This window comes from Tenrec ecaudatus, chromosome 9 (genome assembly GCF_050624435.1).
Source record: "Tenrec ecaudatus isolate mTenEca1 chromosome 9, mTenEca1.hap1, whole genome shotgun sequence".
NCBI classification, from domain to species: domain Eukaryota; kingdom Metazoa; phylum Chordata; class Mammalia; order Afrosoricida; family Tenrecidae; genus Tenrec; species Tenrec ecaudatus.
This window is the reverse complement of record NC_134538.1, coordinates 64,967,761-64,980,675: the sequence shown is the minus strand read 5'-3', so window position 1 is coordinate 64,980,675 and position 12,915 is coordinate 64,967,761. Positions and strand designations below refer to the sequence as shown.

General features: G+C 48.2%; 1 protein-coding gene across 2 annotated transcripts in view; it reads right to left on the bottom strand.

Annotated features, from left to right (window-relative positions):
• Window positions 1-12,915, bottom strand: part of GLI3 (GLI family zinc finger 3) — a 335,268-nt gene that overhangs the window by 140,537 nt on the left and 181,816 nt on the right. The window lies entirely within an intron of this gene.

The window sequence follows — 12,915 nt, the reverse complement described above, 5'->3', positions numbered from 1 at the left end:
GCCAAACTCAAGGAATTCCTGCCCAAGCAGACCGCCCTCCCACCCTGCTCTCCCACAGGCCAGATGCTGGGTGGTCCTAGGGCCCTGTGTGTGGATTTAAAACTGCTCCTTTCTCCTGTGCACTCATAGTAGCTTACACCGGTTGCCTGTCTCGTGCACACAAAAATGCCTGACTAAAAGTCCCAAGTAAAACTTCCTTGAATAAGGATTCACTGTCAAACATAAGCGTTTTAAAAGATCTTATAACTGGAAGCATGATGAACTCATACAAATACATGACACTAATGATTTTCTCAGTTCAAGAAGTAACAAGGTCTGAATCCAGCCCGATTCGACTCATGGGGACCCCAAGAACACTGAATGAAACGCCCAGCACCATAATCCACAAAGCTTGCACTGGCTGATGTTTACAAGTAGATCACCAGGCCATTCTGCCTCATCTATCCCAGGCTGAAAGCTCTACCACAGCCATTCTCAACCTGTGCATTGAGACTTCTTTGGGGGTCGAACGGCCCTTTCACAGGGGTCACCTAAGACCATCGCAAAACACATATTTCCGATGATCTTAGGAACTGAGACATCGCTCCTCTATCTGTCTCCAGGCGGATCCACCCACATGCAGATAGGCCCACATGAGTACCCGGTGTGAAAACTGTTACCCCTGCTACACCATGCTTCAAGACAAAATTTCACTTATTTGTCATTAGAAATAAATATTTCACAATATATAATGACATTATTTTGTGATTCATCACTATCGTTTATGTATATTCAGTTTTAACGATGGAAATATATCTCGCATATCAGATATTCACATGACGATTCCTACCAGCAAAATGACCGTGATGAAGTAGCAACAAAAATAATTTTATGGTTGGGGGTCACCACAACATGAAGTCCCACCACAACTGTACTAAAGGGTCATGGCCAGAGGAAGGTGGAGAACCACTGCTCTCCTAAACCTTGTGGCAGCACACAGCCACCACTAACACACACAATGCAGTGTGGTGCTGCCAGGCGCACCGTGGCCTGCCCGGACCCCGGAGCGCTAAGGCAGCAGGGCCTAGAGGCAATGTCAAAGGAGGCATTGAAAACGTATGCTCAACACCCACTACAAGAGGACAGTCCCCTGCTGCAAGGGACCTGGAGGCTGTGCCCTGGGCATCTCCAGAGGCACAAAGTACACCCACTAGAATATGAAGAGCACTCGGTATGCTGAAGCCACATCGCACCCCAACTGTGTGTATCCTTAAGCTGAAGGGAGATGACTAATGGGCCTTTGGGAGCCAAGTTCGGACAGCTTTGTTAATTTTCCCTGTACATGTCTCTGTTTTCCAGACTACTTCCAGCGAGCACCTTTTAGAATGTAAACATCACATTCCCCTCCCCCCCGCTTCTGTCTTTTTAAAAACTAAACCCATTCCTCATTCATTGACATGGTTCAGCTCCAGAGTCCAAGTCATTATGGAAAATCAGTGCAGTAATTGCTGGGAGCCTGTAGCCCATCTTAGGCACTGGTGCCCCTGGCTCCTTGACCCCCATCTGACACTGCTCACGGCTTGTTGGTTGCCACAGACAAGGCTCAGGAGGGTGTGGAGGAACTCCTTCCCTACCACTTGGCGCTGCCCACTGCCCATCTTCTCCTGGCACATCCCCTGGGCAGGGACCCTGCTTGCCCTCCATCCACGCTGGCCCTGACACCTCATGTGGCCTCCTTCCCTCTCTCTACTTCCCTGCTCCTCCTTTGGTGCCCTGTGTCATCACCCCATCGCTGCCCCACACACCCCCTTGAGACTGGATCAAGATGTGTTAGAGGAACAGGAGAAGGGGTCCCAAGGTCTACTGCCATCCCTTCTGTCACCCAGTCACCACTAAAGACTTCCATATATCATCTGGAGTTGCCTGCAGAGGGTACCCCAGGTCTGGCCAGACCATCACCCGCATGGGACCCAGACTTCAGAGGATTTCTCCCAGTTGTCATAAATGTGAAATATGAGATAAGGATATCATAGATTATTGAAGAGTATTCTTATCTATTTGCTTATCTACAATCTTCTTATCTACAATCTTCTTATCCCATAGAATCCTTCACTTCCTTCACTTTGAACTCTGCCCTTGCTGCCGACAGTATGCTTGTGAGAAAATAACGCAAAACCTTAACACTGCACTCGAGAGGCCAGATACGTGACACACCTGGGCAGGGCGCCCCGAGTCAAAATTCAAACAGCTAACCATCAGATCTCATCTCCCCAAACCAAACTCACTGCCACTGAGTTCATTCTGACTCATCGGGACTGTACAGAGCAGGGAGAACTGCCCACCTTTCCAAGACCGCAACTCGTTACAGGAGTAGAAAGCCTCATCTTGCTCCTGCGGAATGGCTGGTGGATCCCAACTGCTGGCCTTGTGGTAAGCACCCCAACATGTAAGCCACTGAGCCACCAGGGTTCCTGCCATCAGATCTAGGGCCCAGAAATTCTGTGACCATAAAAAAAATTGTAAAGTGCATCTCTCTCACTCTGCATGTTTTAAGTAATAACCACATCCCTAAATAGAACTCACCGCTGGCAATGGTCACACCGTTATCCGCGAGACAGCCCGGCATGCACCAATGCTGAGCATTCAGCAGGGGAGAGGTACACTAACGACCTAATCATTTCTCACACGTTATGTGCTTTATAAAACCCAGATGCAAGCTTTCGTGATATTTCACGGGCCCCATTTAGGAATTAATATTACAGGATGTGGGCATCAATGCTTCTGGAGGGTAAATCAGTTCTTGAGAAGGTTTGCTATAATTGAAAGTTTATATTGAAAAACGAATCCTGCAACGTGGCAACGTCCATGTGCCGAACAGCCTGGTCATCCTGACAGTCACCTCCTGAAAGAGTAGTTAAGCATTTTGGATTAAGGCGCGCGCGCGCGCACACACACACGCTCCTAAAATATCCAACTCTGCCCTGGGAAACCATGCGATCGAGTGCAGTCCTCTTTTTCACCAGCCTGAAGGGCTGACATGTACTCCATTGCTCTCTCCTGACTTTAAATCTGAAACAAGCTGACGTCGATCAGAATCATGGCGAGGAGAGGTATGCTGTCCTCAGATCTGGTGTGTGTGTGTGTGTGTGTGTGTGTGTGTGTGTGTGTGTGTGTGTGTGTGTGTGTGTGTCCACTTTTTTCAGCTGTCACTGCATGTCACTTTCTAGGAGCATAATCGACTCCTGACTTACTGCAGGGGTCCTCTGCTTTTGCTCTGGGAAACTGGAGAAATAAACTTCCTGTAACTGTGTAAATGACGTGTCCGGGACGTCTGACCCACCTCGGAAGGGCTTCTCCCACGCACCACTTCTATGGCCGTTCTGAGACTGCAGTGGCAACTGCGGGGAGGTGGAAGCCGTGTTTTCAACTCTCCTGTGCTCTCGATGTGTTCTGCTTGATTAAACCGTCTGCACCAGATCAGTGGGTGTTAACTGGATCTGATGTTCTGTATGTGGGTGCAAGGAATTACGCCTAAGCCCAAACGCACATCTTTCATACATAAAAATGTATGGCTCAAAATGTGTGAATTTGGTCGACAGTTAACACATGGGGGAAATACCCCTCATCACCCTTCATTGGAATCTTCATAGTGAAGTTGTAGTGATTATAGGCACAAGAATAAAGATCAGTCTGTGAATCCTGTAAAATTAAAAGAGTATTCAGTGGGCAATGCCTTCTTTTACTGCGCTTCATGTTTATGGTGTTTCTCAGATGTTAAAAAAAACAACAACAAAGGTTTGTGGCAACCCTGCTGTGAGCCAGTCTGTCGGGCCATTTCTCCATCCGCATGTGCTCACTTCGTGTCTGCCATGCTGTGGTGTTTCTCACAATATTCCAAACATTTTCCTGATGCCGTTGGACACTTACTAGCTTTCAGTGTCACGTAAACGCAGCGTTTATACGCACTGAGAAACGAACGAAGGACATGCTTTATTGTGTAACTCGCTTTATAGAGGTGCAGGAGAAGGGAACCCCAGTTATTTCTGAGGTTTGCCTGTATCATCAAGTAGTTTAAATTCTCTTTCCCCAAGAAGTCTTACATCTTCTCATCTTACACAGAAACCTACTCTTGACATTTAAAAGACAGCACCGCTTTTAGGAGCCCTGGTGTGGCCATGGTGAAAGCATTCTTCTGCGTAACAGAAGGTTGATGAGGACGGCGTGACCACACCAGAAGCTCCACTGAGTGGAATGCGGCAGTCTGCATCCCTAGACACCCTGGGGGGTAGCTCTACTCCATCCTAGAAAAGCCACCATCTAGAGGAACCCATGCCAGGGCAAGGGGTCGGTTTGTTTGACCACCGTTTTTTATTTTCAAGAAGCAATTCTGCGGGGCCAGTCCTGTTTTCTCTCGCCTACCGCCTACCCTCTTTAAGGAATGAAAGAGATAAAGATCAGGCTCTGCAAATAACTTGGAGGAAGCACAATAAAATGTAATACTGGACATTGAGGAGTTTCTTGTGCCTCAGTGTTGACTCTCTTAGGTGTTTGGTGAGTCGGCTAAAAGCATGTGCTGTACTTTGTAACACTTTTTGCCCAAAGTGTTTATTTCTCTGCCAGGAGGGTTGCATTCTAGAATCGGGGTTAAATAAAGAGCAGAAAATTAATGGCTATGATCTGATTGCCTCGAAGACATCTGGTTTTAGTTTCGGTGTTTCAGTGTTGCCGTTTGTCTGTCCCTTGATTTGGTTTAAAATAACATGTTCTGGAGGACTGAGGCCCTCGCCAGTAACTCTGCCTTACATTGCTGATTAGTAGAATCATGCCTTCTCAGTCTTGTGTGTGTGGGGGGGGGGGGGGAGGCGGGGCGGGGGGGATACAATGAAACACTCTTCTTCCAATTCTGGACACAGCTGGCCCTATCTTAAGGTATAAATGAGGGGGCTGGGGGGAGCAGTATGACCATGTCCTTTAACCTATGGGGCATTCCATGACATCTATCCTAACGTTTTTGTTTTTTTTTAAAGGACAAATCTTCCTGAACCGCCCCACACCGTGTACTTGGCTTGTGTCTTGGTTTGTCGTTGTATGTGGAGCGGTAGCAGCAGCATAGTCCATCACGGGCCCAGGAAGCTGTCCGAAAGAACCCCCATGACAAGAACAACCCATGTCGCCAGCAGCCACCATAATTATCCACCTCCCGGTTTATTATTTACACACGAGCGGCGCAGCTGCGGAGCATCATAACTCAAGTGTATGTGTAATAAGTTCCCGCACCGCAGCCATCTCCTGCTCTGGCCCTTGACAAAATACCACTTGATGACTTTCCCAAAGTCGGGCGAAAACTGCTGAAGCAGAAGGAAGTGCCACTAAACCCAGCTACCTCCTATTTATCATACAATTTCCTGACTGATGGTTCCACAAACCAGCTGCTAAATGCTGTGTACTCTGCTGTCAGCAAACTAACGGGCTAGATGGAAGACAGGGGGAATAATGTGCAGAACTGGTGGAATCAATTTTACCGAGGGAATTAAAATTCTACCAGGTGGGGTAAGTCGGTGCAGTAGTGGTAGCATTCACTGTACCTGCTTATGGTTGCAAAGATGATTTATTACAGCCTGGCAAGAGGCTCAACTATTGTACACCAGGTCCCTCTCAACGAAACAGAGATTTAAAGAGGGCATAATATCGAAGGCTGAAACGGAAGAGTCCTTAAAGCCCATAAATACGTAAGTGACTTGACACGTGTTTAAATTGAAATGCATTGTGAAAATATTTGTGCTGGGCATAGTTGTCAGTACTCCACTTCCCCCGGGCGCCAGTGGGCTTAGCACTCGGGGCTCATTAGAAATGATAAGCGTTGATTTTCAGTGCTTTTCAAACAGCCTGGGTTGATCATAGAACATGTAGCCCAAGAATGACAGAGAAGAGACACTGGGAGATTTAGCTTCAGTTGCTGCCTTCTCCCAAGAAATAGTTTTAGTACCCTCAGGCTATGATAGAGATCTCTTGGATGCCATCCTGGGAAACGGGTCTTTTAAGGTTTAAAATTTACATACAAAAATTATAGATTAAAAAACAGAGATCCAAGTCAGCTCCATGCGGGCTGTTAGAGTAACGCGCTGAATGGTGACCGAAGGCGTGAATGCCTGGAAGTGCCCCGGAAACAGCACAAGAGGGGTCCAAAGGAGTCGCTACCAAAGCCGTACATTCCTCGGGCTCCTGAAGTCATCTGAACCAGCTAGGGATTGGAACTAGAGATGGCTTTTTCCTGTCCATGGGCCAGCCCTATTGAGGGGTTACACAGTCCCCTCTCGATTGCTCAATAACCTCAGCACAGCATTCGAACCAAAGTCATCACCTCGAACCAAAAGTCATCACCTGGCTCATACAATGAGCAGTCTGGAGCAGGAAGACAAAGATAGGAGGGAAAGAGGGGAGACCGCCCCCCACCCCCTGCCCCCAGATCTCAGTCAAGGGAGCCGGTGGAGGGCACCCTCAGCCTTAGCCATGGCACCTGTAAGACCCACCCAAGGACTCGACAGCGTAAAGGAGACACTGCTTTTTGTACTGACTCAAACCCTGGTTATTCCGTCTACAGACAACAAAGATGGCGCCAGGAGGGTGCTGTTCTGCCTACTCTGGAGACAGCCCAAGGATGTCTAGCGCATCCGAGCATCCCGGCTAGAGGAAGGTAGTGTGTGGGCAGTCCATGGTCTCAGTGAGAGGGATCTAAGGAGTTTCCCCCACCGAGCACTGTCCGTGGAGGTTAAGGGCCTTACCCGAATGTTGTGTGCTGGTGGAAATGTCTCCCGGGTCACCGGTATGATCCCGGTGTCTATACATACCCATGGCAAGACACACATTGTAACAAAGTATCGTTCTCATGAACTCGGAGAATCATATAGATCCTCTGAAGTCAGAAAGTTCTCTCTTATGCTCTCACTCAATGATATGCAGGACCCAGAGCGTTGAGGGTGCGCACTATAGCCAACCTGCCTCAACGCAACCCTACAGAACTTGTCCCCTGGGATCTCCAAGCTATGAATGTTTATGGAGGCAGCCTGCTGTATGCTTCCCCGCTGGGTGGCTGGTGGATTCAAACTGCTGATGTTTTGAGGGGCAACCCAGCATTTCAACCACTGTACTTCCTGGGCTCCCTAGGCAGGGATCGGAAAATGACCAGCCACAGGGCAGTTGTTTTGTGCAGAAAGGCTTTTTGGAACACAGTGACATACAGAGATTTATGCCTTATTTACAATTACGTTGACATTAACTACAAAGTCAAAAGACAGAAACACAATGGCCCACCAAGCCTAAGATGTTAACTATCTGGTCTTTTTATAGGAAAAAGCTGCCTGCTTCTGGGTTAGCGTAGTACACTGTTCAAAATGTTACATATCAGAAAAATCACAAAAAGGATCTCCCCCCATCTGGATACACGTGTGTGCATGTATACAGAGAGCGATACAATTACATATGTAAACTACTTACACCATAACTTTCCTTAAGAATATTTGTCTGACTTAAAAATACATCTTTAGTGTAAGCATGCCCAGTTTAAGTTATTCTGAAATGAGAGATTCAAACTCTGGTTTCAAGAAGACCTATGTCAGTTGAACTATACGATACTGGAGATTTAACATCTATCCAATAAATAATGCCAGTGATCACTTAACATCACAAATGTAAGTTATTTTATGTGCTAAATAAGAAATAAATAAAGTTATGCAGAAAGGTCAATTAACACTACAAACTAAGTCATTTCTATCTAGTAAATGTTTATTTTCTGGCAATTACTTCGATGTTCCTAACTTTTCATGTGCAAAATGTCACGGACAGTCTCCATTTCTCAAACAGCATGCTTTCTATCATTTCTTCTGCGTAAGTATTAACTAGATTTAATTAATATTTCAGACCTAAATGTCATCCAGCACCACAGGCTGGTCATGTCATAATTTGTTTCTGGTATAACAGTTGCGACCAGGCCATCCGCTTCAAAACATCGAGTGTGTGTTTTCTCTAAGAAAATGACAAAAGAAATTCTCACCGTTTACCTGACACATGTCCTGTAGTGAACAAGAGAGCTTTCCCTTTTCTGGTCCCTTCTAACTTGGTCTAGTGGCATGTCCTTGCATGTTTCCAACTGGAAACCATGCCCACAGGATTCCCAATGGTGGGGACACAAACATAGCCACCTATCTGGCCAACCGGTAAATCCTCCCATCTAGAATCTCTGGAAAGTGTGCTGCTTCTCTCTCTCTCTCTCTCTCTCTCTCTCTCTCTCTCTCTCTCTCTCTCTGTCTCTCTCAACACACACACACACACACACACACACACACACACACACTCCCACTCCCACTAACAATAGTTTGTTGCCAGCCTACATGCTGGCAACAAAAAGAACCAAGAGAAAAAGGCAACAAAAAGAAGCAAGAGAAAAAGGCAACAAAAAGAAGCAAGGAGATGCGTACCTGTGATACTTAAAGCACAGAAGTCTCTGAAGGAAATCACAGGAAAATATAGGAAGAGTCTCTATGTTTCAATGTAGCAAACCAAAAGGCTTTAAATAAATTAATTAGTGAATTAATTTTAAAAATGGTTCCACGAAAAGGGGTTTGGTCGCTCACATCTAGCCAGTGCACTTCACTGAGTTCACCAAGTGCCATTAGCTTTTCTGGACACATGGTGATTGGATAGGTGTCAGAGAATGGGTTCCAAGGGGTTTCAAATGGCCAACTTTTCTAAAACGGTCAGGCCTTCCTTCCAAGGTGCCTCTGAAAGTATGTCAGCCTTCAACTCTTTGGATATAAGCGGGAGGTATTAGTTAATGAACAAAAGGGTCCTGAACAAAGGTACGGTTTTGAAGCTGGTCTCAACTCACACAGGCAGGCACTCAGTACATGCTCACTGAGGGCTGAGCTGAAAGTACAGCCGTGGAGAAGAAATATACCTAAAGGACCCACAGGACCAGTCTCAATTGCGTGATAAGTCCCAGTCAGGCCTCCGGGCCGCCTCGCAGAATTATCTCGTTTCCTTCCTAGTCTATTTGGGGCATGAGGGCAACTCACTGATTCTTGTTTACTCCGTAGAAAGGTGACATTTGATGACTCCGTGGCTGAATTCCTACCTTCTATGTAGGAGAACTGAGCTCGGTTCCCAGTCAATGGACCAACAACCGCCGGTACATCTCCGCCACCTGCCTGGTTGCTAGCGAAGACTTGCAGCTGTTGCTGAGATGCGGGACCACTTTCAGCAGAACTTCCCTCAGACTCAGAAGAAAGTCTGGTGGCCTAAGACCAAAAGCAAAGCTCAGTTTGTGCGAGCCCTCGAGGCCAACCTACGGCTCCCCAGGGAAGGCACAGGACGCTAGGCAGCTTTTCAGTGCACGTGCACGTGGTCACGCCGAGCAACCGGCAACGCAGTACAAAAGCAGTAAGTGGATCTTCTAGGAAAAGGGGCGGAAAGGAAGAAACTGAAGAAATCAGAGACCAGCTGTGCACTGCGTGAAGCCTCATCCGCGACCGCAAAACTTCCAACTCCCCAGCTGGCGGAAACAGACCCCAAATCCTCACAACAACCCTACACTGTAAATCTTTCAGAGAGCAGGCTGCCTCATCTTACTCCCGGGGAGGGACTGGTGGGTTTGAACCTCAGAAAAGGCAGGGCCCCCGACTTCTCTTTGGAATCTTTCCAAGGAAGGAAGACACTTCCAGAAGATGCCTGTAGAACCTGAGCCACCCCTTGGTGCTCTCTCTTCTCCTGGTCCATCCCAGGGCACCTACCTTCTGCCAAGGTGCACGTCCGAAAAACCAGACGGCTCTACACCCACCCTGCCGCCGGAAGAGAATGCAGACAACGGCGGGCCCTCTCAAACAACGTGCCCACGCGGGGGCTTTCTGGAAACTTGGAAAGGTCCTCCTTTCCCACCAAGGGAATGTTTGATGCTCCACTGAGCTTGGGAGGCTTGAGCCGGCTGCTCACACCCATCTGGAAGAAAAGCTCTTTGACACAAAAGGTTGGAGGTCAAAAGTTTAAAAGCTCGTGACAGAAATGACAGGGGCCCCTTCACCTCCCTCATTTTTTGGTCAATAACATCAAAGGCCCTGGCCGCTTCCTAATGCTATGATTGTCATGCCTTTGGAACCCACTGGCATTCCAGCATGTTTATTGCACACTGGGAGCGTGAAAAGGCTCCTCTTTCTTGTCCCTTACACTCGGAATGCTCACTGTCTAGAAGCCTCCTTGCTTGGGGCTGCACACAAAGCTTTTAAGCAAAGCGTTTACTTTAAGTGGGTCTGTCGCAGTGGTAAAATAATAAAACACCGGTGAAGTGGTCCACTTGCAAGAAGTGGTGGAGGAAAGCAGGATGAAGCCGGAGAATGCCCCCATTGCCCGTTGCGTAAGGAGGAAAAAAGCATCTTCACAGTGCTTGGTGCTGTTGGGTAAGCCTTGGGCTGCTAACTGCAAGGTTGGTAGTTCAAACCCTCCAAGCACTCCAGGGAAGAAAAGTGGGGTAATTCGCTCCCAGGAAGATTTAAGGCCTCAGAAACCCCATATATAGTAGCCATGTGTTGGAACTGACTTGATGTTTGCGGGTGTGGTTTGGCTTAGGGGAGAATGCAGGCATTCCCCCCCATTTTCTTATATTTCACCTTTCCTTGCAAATGTGCCTGATCTAGTAGGTGCAGCTGCTCCGCACACCCAGCCAGGGGTGAGGACAGACCAACCAGCACGATTTGAGAGGTTCTGCAAGCTATTTCCGCTCACAGCTAGTGACGGCATTCACACCTACGATGATGGACGCTGGCAGAGTCTGAGGCTTCCTGGGCTATCAATAAACTTGAGTTTCACCAAATTATCAGACGGATAGTATGGACCCAGAAAAAAGGGGGGAAAGATAGAACATCAAAACCTACCTGAGTTCACCATATCACACCGCAACTGTCACTCTACCATGTGGTCAATGCGCTGTGCCACGGCTCAGGCCACTGATTAAGACAAGAGCATCCCCTTGGCTTAAGTAGGACCTCTCGTGGCATACTGGGTTAGGCAAAGCTACCAGTCACTCTCCTCTTGGAGACAGATGAGGTTTTCTACTCCCTTGAGGATTTATAGTCCAGAAAGCCACAGAGGAAGCTCTACCTTGCCCTATTGGGTTGTTATGAGCTGGAACCAATTCGATGGTGACGAACTGGGAGGTTGGTTTGAGTCCTGGCTTAGGTGACCACCTCCCCTCCAGAAGAGAGCACTGTCTCTCCATTCCAGGGCCAGCCCACAGCTGCCTCCATCGGTGCATCCTGAATGTGCACACCAAAAGCCTCCACAGCAGCCTGCAGCTTTCAGGGCTGTCCCAAGCCATTCCTTAAGGATCAAGTCTCTAAGGCCCCCTTCCTCCTGACGACTCTTCATCTCCATTTCATCTGAACCCAGAGACTAATTCCTTTTGCAACGCAAAATAAATGTCACATGATCTGTTAGTATATTATTCACACCTTCCCAGGACACTTGGTCGCCAAGGTAAATGCCCTGAGAAAGCTAAACTGTTCTGGCAGTCAAGAAGCAACCTGCTCTGGTCCGCAGTTTGGATGCAACCCCAGCCATGCTACGATGCCACCGGGAGACAGAGGACCCCCAGTTCCCTCAGCCTCATCCCCTCCCCTCCAGGTTGTCTACATCCAGACAAGCACAAAGTGCTCAAGGGAATTCAAACTCTTAGTGTCTCCTGCCTGAAAAGGCCAACGACTCTGAAAGCACTCTCACTGACAGGGAGGGTTTGTGTGCCCACTGTCTGTGCTTCCCATTTGGCCCCAAGCTCCCTACATGTGTCCCACATGGCCACCAGATCGCCTGGGCTTCACTCGATCCCATACAACCTCCATGTCTCTGCAGGGGTCCTTGTTGATATGTTGCCCCGACCGCTGGCCTTGCTGACCACTTTCCCGAGCACGTCTGTGATGACACCACGGCTCTACAGCTTCTCCCTTCTCTAAAAGGCCCAGGCTCTTCAGTCACGGGCAGAAGGAGGTACGTGCTGCTGAATCACCTCCATCTGGGTCGGCTCTTTTCTCTCCTCAAAGTGGCCCCTGGTTTTCAGGTCAACTTCCTGGGGCACACTTTTTACAAACTACACGTGGTGGATGTCTGGCCCCAACAATGTCCGGGTGTTCCCATAGGCCCAAGGACAGACAACATGGCCTCCTGGGACTCTTGGAATCCAACCCCACACTTGGTACCACCTCCTCAGTCAAAGGGTCTATTGCCTCAATACAGAGACGAGGTAGCTACCCTGATAACAGAGGACGCACCCTCAACAATGACCCGGAACCCGTGTCGCAATGAACTATTTGCCGGAGTGGCATCTCGATGCTTTTCTAGAGAACAAGGCTGTTCCTCGCACGTTTTCGCTGTTATTCCAACAGCATCGGTTAAATAACGATTTGTTGAAGAGCAATAGTATAAGACCCTCAATGTATTGAGAGCAACCAAACCGACTGCCATCAAGTTCATTCCTACTTACGCTGTTCCAGAGGGGAACCATGACAAAGGGTTTTCTTGGCCATGACTTTGACGGTCACAGTTTTAGTTCCCATCACAGCTGGTTGGGTATGGACGTCAACCTCTCTATGAGGAGATGAACTCACCGCGTTCAAGTCATGCCACCCAAGATCCCAGTCAAAGCAAAGCCTGGGTTTAGCATCCGATACTTAAAACAGATCAGCTGCATATGAATAACTGGACCCCCTGGAGCCATAAGCACAAAGGCCTGTCATCCTCTCAGTGTGAAACTGCCAAGTAGCATCCTTCCCACCTAGTTGCCCCTTTTCCCAAACCAGGACAAAGCCAAACATTCCGCACCTACTGCAGATGCATGTGGAAGCCCGTATAGCTAGCACCCCATCTGCAGGGGACCCCTTTCCCACGGCAATGCATCTG